Source organism: Phoca vitulina, unplaced genomic scaffold, assembly GCF_004348235.1.
Source record: "Phoca vitulina isolate PV1807 unplaced genomic scaffold, GSC_HSeal_1.0 scaffold14, whole genome shotgun sequence".
In the NCBI taxonomy this organism is placed as follows: domain Eukaryota; kingdom Metazoa; phylum Chordata; class Mammalia; order Carnivora; family Phocidae; genus Phoca; species Phoca vitulina.
The window spans coordinates 6321197-6335739 of NW_022589717.1; the positions used below are offsets into that span (position 1 = coordinate 6321197).

Genomic DNA, 14543 nt, shown 5'->3' on the forward strand with positions numbered 1-14543 from the left:
TGTTTTTACTTACATCAGTTGTGTTTTGAATACCAAAATTCAGATTATAGCCTTCTAATAGCCAATTGTTCATTTATATTAATTGACTCAGATAATGCTACATCTTCATACAGGGTACTTTCTTCTGGTAAGTGGATCTCAAGATGCTTTGGCTTCTTAAAATATTTATTGTTCAGTAGATTTGGTAAAATTTTCCCTTCAATGGGAATTTTTCTTTGCAGAAAGTGAGAGAATACTAAGAGCTGCCATTTTATGATTTCCCTTTGAAACTTAGAGTAACTAGTTTAGTAGCACTGACAATGCCCCTCATTGTTCACCTAATTCAATATCAGAACTATCTGATTCTTGGGGTGCCTGGGTAGCTCAGTCAGTTAAGTGTCTGCCTTTGGCTCTGGTTATGATCTTTACTTGGATAGATTCTCTGGTTCTCAACATGATCTCAGGATCCTGGAATCGAGCCCCACACTGGACTCCCTGCTGAGCAGGGAATCTGCTTCTCCCTCTCCTTCTGCCCTGCTTGTGCTCTGTCTCTCTGTCTCTTTCTCAAATAAATAAAATCTTAAAAAAAAAAAAAAGAACTATCTGACTTTTCTTCCAACGGAGCCATTTATATTTAATTAAGCGAGATGGCCACCTCCTTTTAAGCAATAGGAAGGTAGATAAAGCAGACAATATCACCGATAGATACCTAATTAATGTTTTGGAAGGTTATGTCTCAGGCAAAGCTTCACCTTTAGAAAATCCAGTACTGGGTGAAATCCAGAACATCAAGGCCACTTTAACTACAAAATACAGTTACAAGTAGAAATGCCAATGTGCATAAACTATATATTGGTAATCTCATCATATAGTTGGACCAATCATAGATGATCTTTTCTAAACACTTTAAATAATCAGCATGTAATCCTCTGAAAAGCAATCATTGTTGTTTTTAGCTAAGCTGCACTTTAGCAATTAATTCAGAGGCTTATCACATATTTGACCAATGCCATTTGTAACATTACCCCCATATTGTTATGATTTGTAATAATAATAACACTGATCAAGCACTAATTATGAAACAAGCACTATTCTAAACACTCTGCATGGGTTAGCTCATTTTATATTTACAAGTCTATGAGATAGGTACCAATTATGCGAGATAAGGCATAAAAGTTAAAATAAGTAGGGGTATCAATATCATTATTAGTGGTGTTAACAATATGCTCAAATATGGACTTAGATCTCACAATAAAATTTAAATTGAATTTCAAACAACTGCCTCATTTGCCACTCAAGAATCTATCCAAGTAAAAGTTCCCACCATGTCCCAAGATGTAGACGCTTAGTGTTTTGGGCAAAATAGGAAAAGACTTTCATGAGTTCAAAACATAGCTTCCTTCTTAAGAAAGCACACAATTCAAACTTTGCAGCAGTCAAGATGTATATATCCCTTGCACTATGTAAATATGAGTACGGTTTTACTATTAGAAAATATAATAAGAAACAAGGGCATCTAACCCTAGAAACCTTTAGAACAGCCCACAAAGAATAAAGTTTGGACTACTATGACTTTTTGTATGTTCTAAAGGATATTTTTACTTCAAATACTTTTAAAGTCATATTAGCTTTATAAAACTCTATTTTCTCCACCCCCAAATCTTCCTTTTCCCACTCTAAACCAATCAACTCAAGGTCTTTGGGGACTGCCAATTTGGAACATCCTCTGGCCTTGACAATTGGCAGCTGGGATCAATCAGTTCATAAAATCCAACTTGTCAGCTAAAACCAGTCATATTTTTTAAGCAAGACAATCTGTTAAACAGCTTAGGTCGTAAATCCATGAAAAACATTTGCAAAAACACATTTTGTGCTCGCTCTTCCTAAGTTCTGAGGCTACAGATGTTACAGAAACCGCCATTCTGGAAGCTCTCCCAACCATCTATTCTACTTCTCTGAAAATTTGAAGGTATCTTCTGGGCTCCACAGCTAGCAGCAGACCAGCTTCTGATAGCCATGGGCGGGGAATAGATATCCTCAATGTGCAAGGAATCCTTGCTTCACCTTGGACAGTTACATAGTAGTTTCTATCTGATGTGCAATTGATCCAGTTTATCATATGCCAATGTCATCACTGTGCAGTTAGGCTGGCTTCCAGTACTGGCTCTGTCCTAAGAGGAAAAATTTATTGTATAGATTTCAAAGCAATTGCAGAGCTTATAAAAAGCTAAGTGATCTTAGGCAAGGCACATCTTCTCAAGCTTCAATCTCCCTCTCAGTAAAATAAGAGGGCTGGAGTAACCAAACTCTAAATTTCTTTCCAATTCTATAATTCCATGACTCTACTTCTTACCATCACTTTTACTTAGCAGGAAGCCAAAGATACTCTCTCACCACTGCCAGCTCTTTCAGGTCCGGGATCACAGTAGGTCGGTCCCCACAGAAAAACATGCCACAAATAATGATGGCTTAAATGAATATTTTTTCAGGCTTTATTTCTCAACAAAGTGTAGGCAGGTTTCAAAAGAGATAAAGATTATCAGTACCTCTCAATGCCATAACATCTTAACATTTCCTACTATTACTATCTAAGTGGCCAATACACATCAGGCAAATGATTGCTCTCCTTGGCCTTACTCCAGGTAAACATCAATCACTGATGATACCTCTTCCCCCAGTCAAGCTACCCACTCTCAGAATCCTCAATTCAGTCTTCCAGACAGCCACCACCAATTATTCAGAATTGGCATGAGTAAAGAGTACTTTTAAAATTGTGACCTATACACTAATTAGTACCAATCTAAACCCAAAGGCTGTCTATACATCTCTAACTGGATATGTCTGGAGACATACACTCATTCTCTTCCAACAAAGCATCTCCTTTTCTCTCTACATTCCTATTTTTATAAATGGCAAAACCTGTAACCTAATCTTCCAAATGAGGTACTATTTGCCTAATCCTTACATCTAAGCAACCAAGTCCTGCAAATTTTTCTTCCTAGGTAGTAGTTTTCACATTTATTCTCTCCATTCCACACTTTCCTGGCCCAAAACCTTATCATTTTTCTTCAAACATATTGTGATCAGCTATTTAAGTTACCTTGTCAATGGTCTTGCGAATACCATTATTTCCCTATCTTAAACATTTAATAAATCCTAATGTATATGAGCACAACGGCCTCAGGTTATCCAATCAACTTACATGGCAGCTCAGGCTTTCATAAGCGTGTAAAAGCTACATGGCCTTTCATGACCCACCGTTGGAAGTCAGATGGTATCACCTCTACTATACTCTACTGGACAAAGCAGTCACAAGCCCACCCAGATTCAAGGGACAATGGAAGGAATGTCAAAGAATTTATAACCATGTTTTAAAACCATGGTACCCACCTCTTTTTTTCATATATTATGATCTAGAAAAATTGAACTAGAAGTTCCCCAATTATGCCATTGAACATGCTGTTTTCCAAGCATGGGATACTGTGATGGTTAATTTTATGTGTCAGTTTGATTGGGCCATAAGATGCCCAGGCAGCTGGTTAAACATTATTTGTGGATGTGTCTATGAAGGTGTTTCCAGAAAAGATTAACATTTTAATGAGTAGACTGAGTAAAGCAGATGGCCCTTCCCACTGTGGGTTGGCATCATTCACTCCACTGGGAGAGCCTAAATAGAACAAAAAGGTAAAGGAAGGTTGAATTAATTCTGCCTAACAACTGAGCTAGGACACTGACCTTCTCCTGACCTTGGCACTCTTGGTTCTCAGGCTTTCAGACCCAGACTGGAACCTTTACTATCAGTTCTTCAACTCTCAGGCCTTCTAACTACATCACTGGCTTTCCTGGGTCTCCAGTTTGCAGATGGTAGATTGTAGGACTTCTCAGCCTCCAAAATCATGTAAGCCAATAAAATAAATCTCTTCATATGCATCTCCTACTGATTCTGTCTCTCTGGAGAACCACACAATCTCCCCCCAACTCCCTGGAAAACCCCTAACTCATTCCCCTGGTATCACCAAAATATTACTTCCACTGTGAGAGCTTCACTGACAACAAGCATCAAGTGATGGAGAACTCCCTCCATGCCCCAGTAAGATCTCACCTTCTAGACCAGTGCTTCTCAAAGAAAGAGATGACCCAGGATCTTAATAAGATTCAGACTGACTCAGTAGGTGTAGGATGGAGCCAGAGATTCTGTATTTCTTACAAGCTCCCAGGTGATATCCATGTTGCTATACCAACCACACTTTGAATAGCCAGAGGCCCCTCAAAGAGGCTACTCAAATTGCCGGCTCAGGGTAGAGTGCTCCATCCTAGGAGAGGACTGTGGTACAGGGGCAGGCTACAAAGCATGCATCCAGGAGAGATGCCAGAGTGGAATGAGAAAATTTACCATAGGCACATACGAGCAGACAGACTGTTAAGAGGCAGGCAAGAGGAAAATTTAGGGTACAAGTCAAAGGAGGGAAGCAGAGAGCGGGTTAACCTCAGAACTAATGAAAGGGGAATATATAAAAGGTTTTTATTGATGAGAGATGGTGGGGAGCTATTAGAGCACGAGGCTAAAATTAACATTTTCCAAAATATTTGTCTACCCCTCCTCCATTGAGGCCACTGTCTGTACACTGGGTTTTTAAAATTTGCATATCTATATCTAAACTATACTTACCATTAGCTTCCTGAAAACATGAACTGTTTCTATGTATTAGAGAATGGTATTTTAGAGCATACACGTGCTTTCTGGGTCCATAACTTAATTCTACCACCTGGAGGTTAGGAGGGTTTTGTGTTTGTTTTGTTTTTTGCTTTAGTTTCCTTAAGCATAAAATAAGGGATAATAATAAAATAATAATGATGATGTCTATCCATAGGAATGTTGAGACGATTAAAAGAGAATATGTGTCAAAGTGTTTCGCCTAGAACACAATCAGCCTTAGGTCAGTATTTGATATTATTACAGAGAGGAAGTATGTTGTCTCAAGAGTGTGGGATGAGAATCAAACAACCAGATCAAAAATCCCTACCTCTCCTATTTACTAGCTGTGTGACCCTGGACATGCTTCTCAACTCCTCTAAGCCTCAGTTATTTCAACTACAAACTGAGATGCTAATAGTGCCTCCTTTAGGATTATTAAAAGAATTAGGATTACCCATCCCTGATATGGGCAATACACTTTCAGTGAACACTAGTTAGGACTGTTAGCAGCAGCCACATAACACACAATCTGGCACATAGTGGGCTTTCCATAAATATTTGTTGAATAACTAAATAAATTAATTAATGTAGAAATGTTGATCTCAGCAGTTTCACTTTCATTCAAGAGTTTAAAATATTGTCATGTACTTAAGGAAAAACTTTTCTTAGGCCTTATATAAGTGTAAGAGGAAATAGAGACCCCAGGTCCCCTCTATCTTCATTTTCATCTTTTGTTATATATTAAGCTTCCATGTTGTTTCACTTGCAAAATTCTTTCCACCCACTAAAGAATAAAAATTATACCATATTTTCCATAACTATGTCTTCTCCTACAAACCACAAGAGAATAGCACAGCATACAATGTCTGGTTGCATACATGCTGAAGAGTGTAAATATCCAAACAATAATAAAAATTAGATGAAGGCAGCTATATCATCACACCATTCCTCATTCACCTACCGCCTGAGAATCTAAGAATGGTGTTGGCTGGGAAAAAAATATGACACTGACCAGCCTGTCAGAATTAGCACAGTGCTACTGTAACGGCAAAAGAATTAATAAGAATAACAGGCCTAGTTCCAATACAAGTGGTGGAAAACTTCTTGCTGACAGAAAGATACAGGATAGGATTCATCTCAGCATTCCACTGAACATTTAAAGTAAAAACCACAGCTCAGCTGCACCCCAAAGAATCTGAGAATTTGGAAGACGTTTGATTACCCCATTTTACAATAAGTGTCTGGACTAGAACCCAAGAGGGGTCACATTCTCTCCCAACTAGCGAGAAATGTGTTTCGGGTGGTGTGAGGATGTCTTCCTTTATCTCATATTTATGTTGTTAGACATGGGATAAATTCAAACACATTCTGTTTCATAAGTTCAAATGATCTTTCTTCTGTCTTCTATTGAATTTTGGAGTGTTATAAAATTTCAAATTCCAAGAGGGAAATTTTCTACAATTTCTTTCACATGCAATTCAATTCTCTTCCTTCAAAGAATTAGCACCAGGCAGACACTCTAGACACTCCCTCAAAAGAGGCTATGTACATTCCCATGGCTACATATTGCAGACATTTCCATCTTAACAAAGATCCTCCCCACTGTTTTTTTTTTTTTACCCCCATGGGTTCAGATACACAGTGTTCTTTATATAGTAATGAACTCTATGGCCTATGCAGATAGGGATAACAGAAATCAAATGATGGGACCAGCCATATTCTGCAGATTACTGAGCAAGAGAAAATAATAATCACAAATAAATTTTAGTCTTATTTTCCCAAGTGATGACCCTGAAAACATAAAAAACCATCCACCCCACTCAGTAGTAGTTGAGGTTCACTATTTATACACACCAATAGATAAGGATATGTGGGTTACATTAAGAGTTGGTAGTTGACTTAAGGGGCTGTGGAATATCTCACTTCTGCCTTTCACCAGCCACCCCTTACCAAAAAGCCCTCAAAGACTATGATGAAGGCCAAGAAACCTTTATTAATAACAGGCACTTTGGTCCCCAAATCCCATTATAGAATTCCGGTGAGATGGCCCACACCTCATTGGAGAACCCAACCTCCTACGAGGATCCAAGTAACCAACCTTCAACACAAAGCCCAGACCTTAATCTCAAATCTATGCATCCCAAGTAAAGGCCTTGCTTTGTGAAGAATAAAAAGCCAAGAGAAAGAAATGTCTGAGAATTTTTTCCTAATATCTAGGGTAGGCTTTTCTATATAGTACACTCTAGACCTTTCTCTGAACTGAGGAAAGGGAAAAAATGTCAAGGAAGATGCTTCCAGGCCTATGTTACCTAGACTCATGGGAAAAGAGAAAGCACCCTTTCCTGACATGGCCTGCCATTTTGGTCAATCCAGAGCCACACTCCCACCTCTTCAATGTAGAATGTGGTAGGTTTGCAACTGAGGTAATCCTTGAGATGAGGACAGAAAAAGGCTCTAAGCTCCCTCAGAAGTCAAAAGGGCTGACAAAATCTATCTAATCAATTATTCCCAACTTAATATGGGGAAGAAGGAACAAGTTATTTTATATACCAATAAAAACCTAATACCAGCTGCTAAAAATCATAGAGTTTGAATGAGAGATGTTACTGATACAACTACATTGTGCATTTGATATGAAAGCAAGAAAAAAAAACTAGAACCACTACCAAATTAATAAAAAGATGTGGGTTAAAAGTGGAAATTTATGTAGTACTCATATAGCTATTTATAAATTCTTATTCAGTGAATAACCAGATAAGATCAATTTTCTCTCTTTTTAACTAAATTATTTTGGAGTTAAGGAATCAAAACCATAATTATTCAATTATTTTTTTCCTTCTTGAATACAATGCTAAAATAGGATTTAATACCTGGGTTCTAAATGAGCCAAAAGATAAGTAACAAGGGCATAAATGCTGTAGTAAACACCTCCTTCCTGTCCCAATCTTCCCACAGATACTACTAGTTCAACCACAGACTGGGTCTGAAGATAGACTCATTTTCCACAAATTCCCATAGAGCTGAGAGGGCTCTTTTGAAACAGATGCGTATCCCTGCAGACACAAAATGGAGCTACAGAGGAAATGTTGGGAATAAAAGAGAATATGTAACCTGGGTCCTCACCCAGTGGTGTCTTCCTCGGAATAAAATAAATGTTTCACAGGACAAAATACCCTCCAAAGTTTCTCACATATTACTATATTCCCCATAGCCCCAAATTATCTTTTTATGAAACTCATTCCTATTATGAGCAATTAATGGAATACTTCTCCTTATATATAATGTCTCTCTCCCTTATTGGGTAAATGGAAATGTTGCAAATGGCTTATGAAGGTGATCAGTATTACTCACCCATACAGTGTACTGGAGAGATTTTAGCTTCATGTTTTGTTGACACCATTGGCAACATTGTGTTATAATCCTCATAACAACCAGCTCAGTGTATAGTGGTAGTACCACAATGAGTTTCTCCAGAAATTTTCATTAATAGTCATCAATCAGGGAAAATATTTAATGATGGAAGCACCTTACCTCCATTTTAATGTGAGTTATAGGGTCAAAAACTGGTCACTTAGGCCTCCTCCATGGCAGAGAACTCTCTAACTATAAATTCCATGAAAAACTACAACTAATATTTATGGAGCTCTTTCTATGTGCCATTCCTGTTAGAGAGACTTTGTACACATTCTCTCACTCAATCCACACAATAATCCAGTGAATTAGATGCCATTATATCCTCATTTTACAGATGAAAAACCTTAAAAAGATCTGAATTTAAGCCAAAGCACAATGACTACAGCATGAGCATTTAACCATTATTTTATCCTGCATTCATGATAACTTGAAGTCTGAAAAAAAAAAGCAAAAGACATTGACTATGTAGGCTGCTCATGCCCCTTGCAATCCAGTTCTCTTGGCTGCCTAATATGAACTATTGTAAAATTTATTTTTTGCCCTCCTAGCTCTTTTTCAGGAGGATGAGGGACACATAACCTTACCTGTGTGGGTCAAGTAGCACAACCTTGGAGATTCCATCCACCTGACCAGCAAGAGAAAGATATTTTGTACAGACTCATTTCTTCTCTCAGTATAACAACAATTTAAATTTCTCCTTTAAAGCCCAGTTGCATGGTTCATCTGTTCTAACTGGCTCTTCTCCTGATTCATGGTGGCTACAAGAGGGAGGTGAAGAAATCCACTTGCTGGGGAAAAACCAAGCAATATTGTATTAATTAAATTTGCATCACTGTTGTAAATATGCCCAGGGGCCAGGGTGATGAGTGCATTTTATAAATCAAATAAATGAATAATAACTTCTAGAGGTTGCTAAATGTAAAATGTTTGGAGAACAGAAACCAAATAAATCTAAACTGCGGCTGAGGGATACCCTTGATAATTAAAACATACACTGAAAACATAAACCTGATTCATAATCTAAATTAAACTCCATTTCTAGATGGCTTTCCATCTTTATGAAATTTTTTATTACAACAGAAGGTAACCACATGAAAGTCATCCTTAATGAACACAACATTTTTTAACTTTCTGAAATAAAAAGACAAAAAAAAGAGAGAGAAACATAAAAACTGCCATATTTATAATGATTCCCCTGCATGTACAACATCTCAAATGCTAGGACTTTGCTCTTATCTTCAGGGACTGCCTTTAAAATTCAGAAATTCTTTCTGTGAAAAAGAAAGAAAAAAAGGGAGGAAGAAAAGAAGATCAGAAGAGACAGAGGAAAGTAATGGAGTAAAGAAAGAAATGGAAAAAAAATGAAAGGGAGGATTTCAAATATCTGTAAGAACAGACACATTGGAATTAATATATTAAAATGCAAGGTTAAAGGTCACCTAGGCAAGAATGAATTATGTTTATGATTCAAGATACCAAGAAATACAGCATCAATTAAAATTGGGGCAAGTGAAACTGAATTTTTTTTTTAGTTTTGTTTTATTATGTTAGTCACCATAGATTACATCATTAGTTTTTGATGTAGTGTTCCATGATTTATTGTTTGCATATAACACCCAGGGCTCCATTCAATACATGCCCTCCTTAATACCCATCCCCAGGCTAACCCATCCCCCCACCCCCTTCCCCTCTAGAACCCTCAGTTTGTTTCTCAGAGTCCATAGTCTCTCATGGTTCGTCTCCCCCTCCTATTCCCCCCCCTTCATTTTTCCCTTCCTACTATCTTCTTTTTTTTTTTTAACATATAATGTATTATTTGTTTCAGAGGTACAGGTCTGTGATTCATCAGTCTTACACAATTCACAATGCTCACCATAGGACATACCCTCCCCAATGTCCATCACCCAGCCACCCCATCCCTCCCACCCCCCACCACTCCAGCAACCCTCAGTTTGCTTCCTGAGATTAAGAATTCCTCATATCAGTGAGATAACATGATACATGTCTTTCTCTGATTGGCTTATCTCACTGAGCGTAATACCCTCTAGTTCCATCCACATCATTGCAAATGGCAAGATTTTGTTCTTTTTAATGGCTGCATAATATTCCTGTGTGTGTGTGTGTGTGTGTGTGTGTGTGTGTGTGTGTGTGTGCATGTGTGTAATGGCTGCATTATGTTTTAATGGCTGTATAATATTCCATTGTATGTGTGTATGATTCAATGGAATATTCCACATCTTCTTTATCCATTCATCTGTTGATGGACATCTTGGCTCTTTCCATAGGTGAAACTGAAATTTACTGTAAACCTTTCAGCATATTATTTTCATTTCCAACTTTTAGTTTGACTTGTTTTTAACATCAGTTTCTATAGTATAAATATTAATCAGCCCAGTGGTATTCTGTTAGACACTGTGGGCTCGCCAGAGCTTAGTTAGATTTGTTTTAAAGAAATAAGCTCTATTTGTTTTCAAACTAACAGAAAGCCTTTTAATTGAACAGAAGGTCTGAAATTGAGGATAATTTGCCCTAAATTTATACTCCTTGAAATCCCTGGGAAATCTAAGAATAAGAAGTATATCTTCTTTTTCCTACTGATCTGAAACACATTACAATAAGGAAAAAAAAGGGGGGAAAGGAAAGGAAGAAATGAACAATCTAAAGACACACACAGCTACCAATCCCCTCGCATTTTAGGGCAAACAAACAGCATTCCACCCCTGTCTTTGATCTTAGTAGCTTTGTCTTTTCACTCTAGTGTGGCATAGAGATAGTATCATTTTATGTGGGTGCCATTACATGAAAAATTTAAGGAAACATTGATGCAAGGACTTATAAGTTTTGTTGGGTGTATTAGTGCCTCAAACTTAATCATATTGTGAATCCCCCTAAATTTCTTAAAAATTTACTTAGATTTTTAAAATACTTATTCTCTATTATAACTCAGTTATGTGTGCATCTCCTTTTTAGTCATAGTGTGATTAAATCCTTACAGAAACGTTTGTCACTCGGCCTGATTTAATATTAGTAAAAATGCATTATTAAGCATTTGGGAAAATATAGTATTTTAGTTGATGAATGTCAATCATTCTGAAGTTATTTTCCTAATTAAAAATGCCTATCTCTCTTGGCTAAAAGAGGCCTTTCTTAAATCATATGTGCTGGGATAAGAGCTGGGGAATAAGGTCTCAGCCTCCTTTGCATACCATAATATGGCCAGCTGACACAAATGTGTCCCATGAACAAAGGCTCATGACATCTGCTATTCTGGCACCAATCATGAAGGCACCACACCCACCTTCTTCCACATAATTGTCAGCATGCCATTAAACTCTAACTTCTACATTACTGTTAGAAAGGTTCCCACAGCACCTCCCTACAGCACAGAGCACTAATTTTAGAGACAAGACTTCCATAGAGTATTGCAGATTTACTGGAATTCTATAAGAACATTCCATAAAAAATAAATACAACTCCAAAAACAGAGTATTTTTAGTTTTCATGATGAGAACTATAAAATTCAGGAAAAAATATTTCTTAAAAATTTTGAGTTATTTTGGCACAGCCACATTATCTAAGAATTTATAACAGAAAACAGAATCACTGATTTTTACATAAATGCAAAACATATATTTCAGTTTCTACTACTCACTATTAATAGATTTTTTCTCTTAAGAAAATAATTTAGTAGGGTGTTGTTTAGGAATACATTTGTACATGAAAGAAGACTGTAACAATATCCAGAGTGATCAATCATTGATAAACCTTTAAAACTCGTGCTGAGCCAAGTGACCACTAGAGAATTTGATGTGTGTTTACTTGTAACTAGCTTTTATTGAACATACCAAGGCCACAGATTCACAAATGATGCCCACTAAATTAAAGTAAATACAGAGACCAGGAAACCTTTCTCACTGAAAATTCACAAATTTGTTCAGACAGATCTGGGAAATTATAACATGAATAAACTAAATGCATGTGACTGATAATAGACCCTGGCTTATGTGTATGAGATTTGTGGTTTTGCCATGCAGATGACTACAATGAAATCTTTTTACTCTGTAATTTTTTATCTCATCTATTTAGTACTCAGGATGCTCCCCTAAAACCTCTCAGCCTTAGCCTAAGGTTTGATTTTCAAATCTAGCAATAAGTTAGTATGAGCCAAGCCCAAATATATCTCAAATAATAGACCAACATTTCCTTGGGTTTCCTTTGATGTTGTATTGCACTCTGCAGGTCTTCTGGCAGAATGGATGAAGGCTATTGATATAAGGTATCCAGTCAAACACATGTGTTTACAATTATGGCCTTCAAAATAAAGAGAGGATACATAACCATATCCCTGGGGGTATGGAAATTATACCATTAGAGAAGCATGGCCAGAGGCCAATGGTTTGTACTGGTATACCTAATGAACAGTGTATTTCCATCTCCAAATGTGCATTCTATTTATAATAACATAAAGCTATTTTTTAGATGAACAGAAAAATCAGACTTACCTGGCACAGCCACATAACTAAAGGCTTAAGAATATTAAACTGATAGAGCATATAGTGTCTGGCACAAGGAAAAGCATGCTTAGATGAGGGCATGCTGGGAAAAGGTGCTTGCATATACCACAAGCAAAATTACATCCTGCTGTGTAGGAGAGAGCACACAGCACAGGATTTGGAAGATGAGGTCTCTACACCACACTTTGAATTGTTACCAAATAGCAGCTTCAGAATCAATAAGCAAACTCTTCCAATGACCTGGATAATAGGCAATTTCCAAGTTTCAAGAGCAGAGTGGTAGTGTAAATTCTATGATGTCAAGGCCAGTGAAAGAAGGGTGGACTCCACATTAGACTCTGAGCTTATAATATTTGGAAGAAACCTAAGGGCTGCCACATGTCCTGGCTCTTGCTCAAATTCCCTTGCCTGCACTGAATCAGGAGAGAGGGATACAAAAACTCTTCACCACGGGGTTTACCAGCCCAACACCTGATCTATAGATGCCAATGTTGGTATCCATTGGTGTGTCTTTTCTACTTGCGTAACAGGATGAAGAATGTAAAAGTGACCATACAGGAGACAAACACAAAAATCTAGCAAGTCACCTCAGCTGAACTGAAACATGGATATTTGCCATATGCTACTCATTATACCAGAAAGAGAATGAGAAAATGATATGAGGAGCAACCCTATAGTCCAGGAAGAAAAGGGGAAGAAGTAATGGGCAATGTAGCAGAAATAGGTATTTCACAGTGAAAACTGCCTGTTGTAGCTCAGTGCATATTTACAACTTTTCAAGGCATCACCTAACAAGCCCATCAAAAGTATATTGTCCTTAATTTCATGGTAAAATCATTATTTATAATTCTTGTCAATGTAAAGCAGGCTCATATGAATCAACAGAAGAATGCCATAGGTCTTCGGTCATAATTGCTAATGAATTCCTTCTCATCTTTATTAATCTATCCATTCCTAAAAGCTGCCTTGGTTATGAACCAATATCTAACTTCACATCTTGTCAGGGATGTGCGAGTTTAAATAGAGACCAAAAAAGAAAACTAAAATTTTAAGAAATGAAATAGAAGGTAAATATAGCTTCTAGCCACTTAGTAAATTAGTATAAAATGTTAAGATTCAGAGTCTTAACACCATATTTTAATGCTATGAAGCAAACTAGTATCTTAATATAGCATACCCAAGAATAGTAACAACAACAAAATGATTTTCTATACTTTCTCAAAAGGGCTTTGGGACTTCCAAAAAGTATAGGTAATGGCAATACATTCAAAGGTACTTAACCTTGGTAATAAAGATGACTTCCTTACCTTAAGATTTATAAGGCACTGGAATGTTGCCAGGAAGAGCTGTGAAGCCTCCACTGATACACAATTTTATCAATAGGGTATAACTCATGAGTCCAAGATTGTCTAGATAACAACATACCCTGGGCCAAAAGGAGATAGACACCAGGTATAAAAATGACTTCAAGCTCTAAAATTCTACCAGTGTAAAGTGATAATAGTGTCATTTGCATCACAGTTGTTTTACTTCTCTTAGTCCCTCAAAGGTTAAAGAATTATGGGATTACAGTGTCTTAAACCCGAATCTTCAAAGATCCTTCTAGTCTCCCCTCATTTTAATGATATGCAATGCTACCTTATGCAATATGTAACTGAAATAATAAGATGCTGTGAGCAGAGAAATCTAAATTTACTCCCAACTCTTACATTCCGAGTTAAATTGATGGGCAGATTTTAAGCCATCTTACATTTAAATTTAGTTTGACCCTGTCCCCATACTTTCACATTTGATCTGTTTAGATATTACTGCTGCACAAGACAGGGGGACAGCATCACACAGTTGTATTCCTTACCTGAATAGGCTTATTAATGTGCTCATTAGTGGAATTTTTTTAAAAAGTGGGGGGCGGGGCGGGGTGCCTGGGTGGCTCAGTCGTT

At 37.2% G+C, this 14543-nt stretch overlaps 1 long non-coding RNA gene across 1 annotated transcript in view; it reads right to left on the reverse strand.

Moving 5' to 3' along the window:
• Positions 1 to 550: 550 nt before the first annotated feature.
• The window catches only part of LOC116637437, a 188646-nt gene continuing 174653 nt past the window's right edge, over positions 551 to 14543 (reverse strand). Inside the window, exon 3 of the long non-coding RNA XR_004300472.1 lies at positions 551 to 8877. This is a non-coding gene — a long non-coding RNA (uncharacterized LOC116637437). The remainder of the gene's footprint in view (positions 8878 to 14543) is intronic.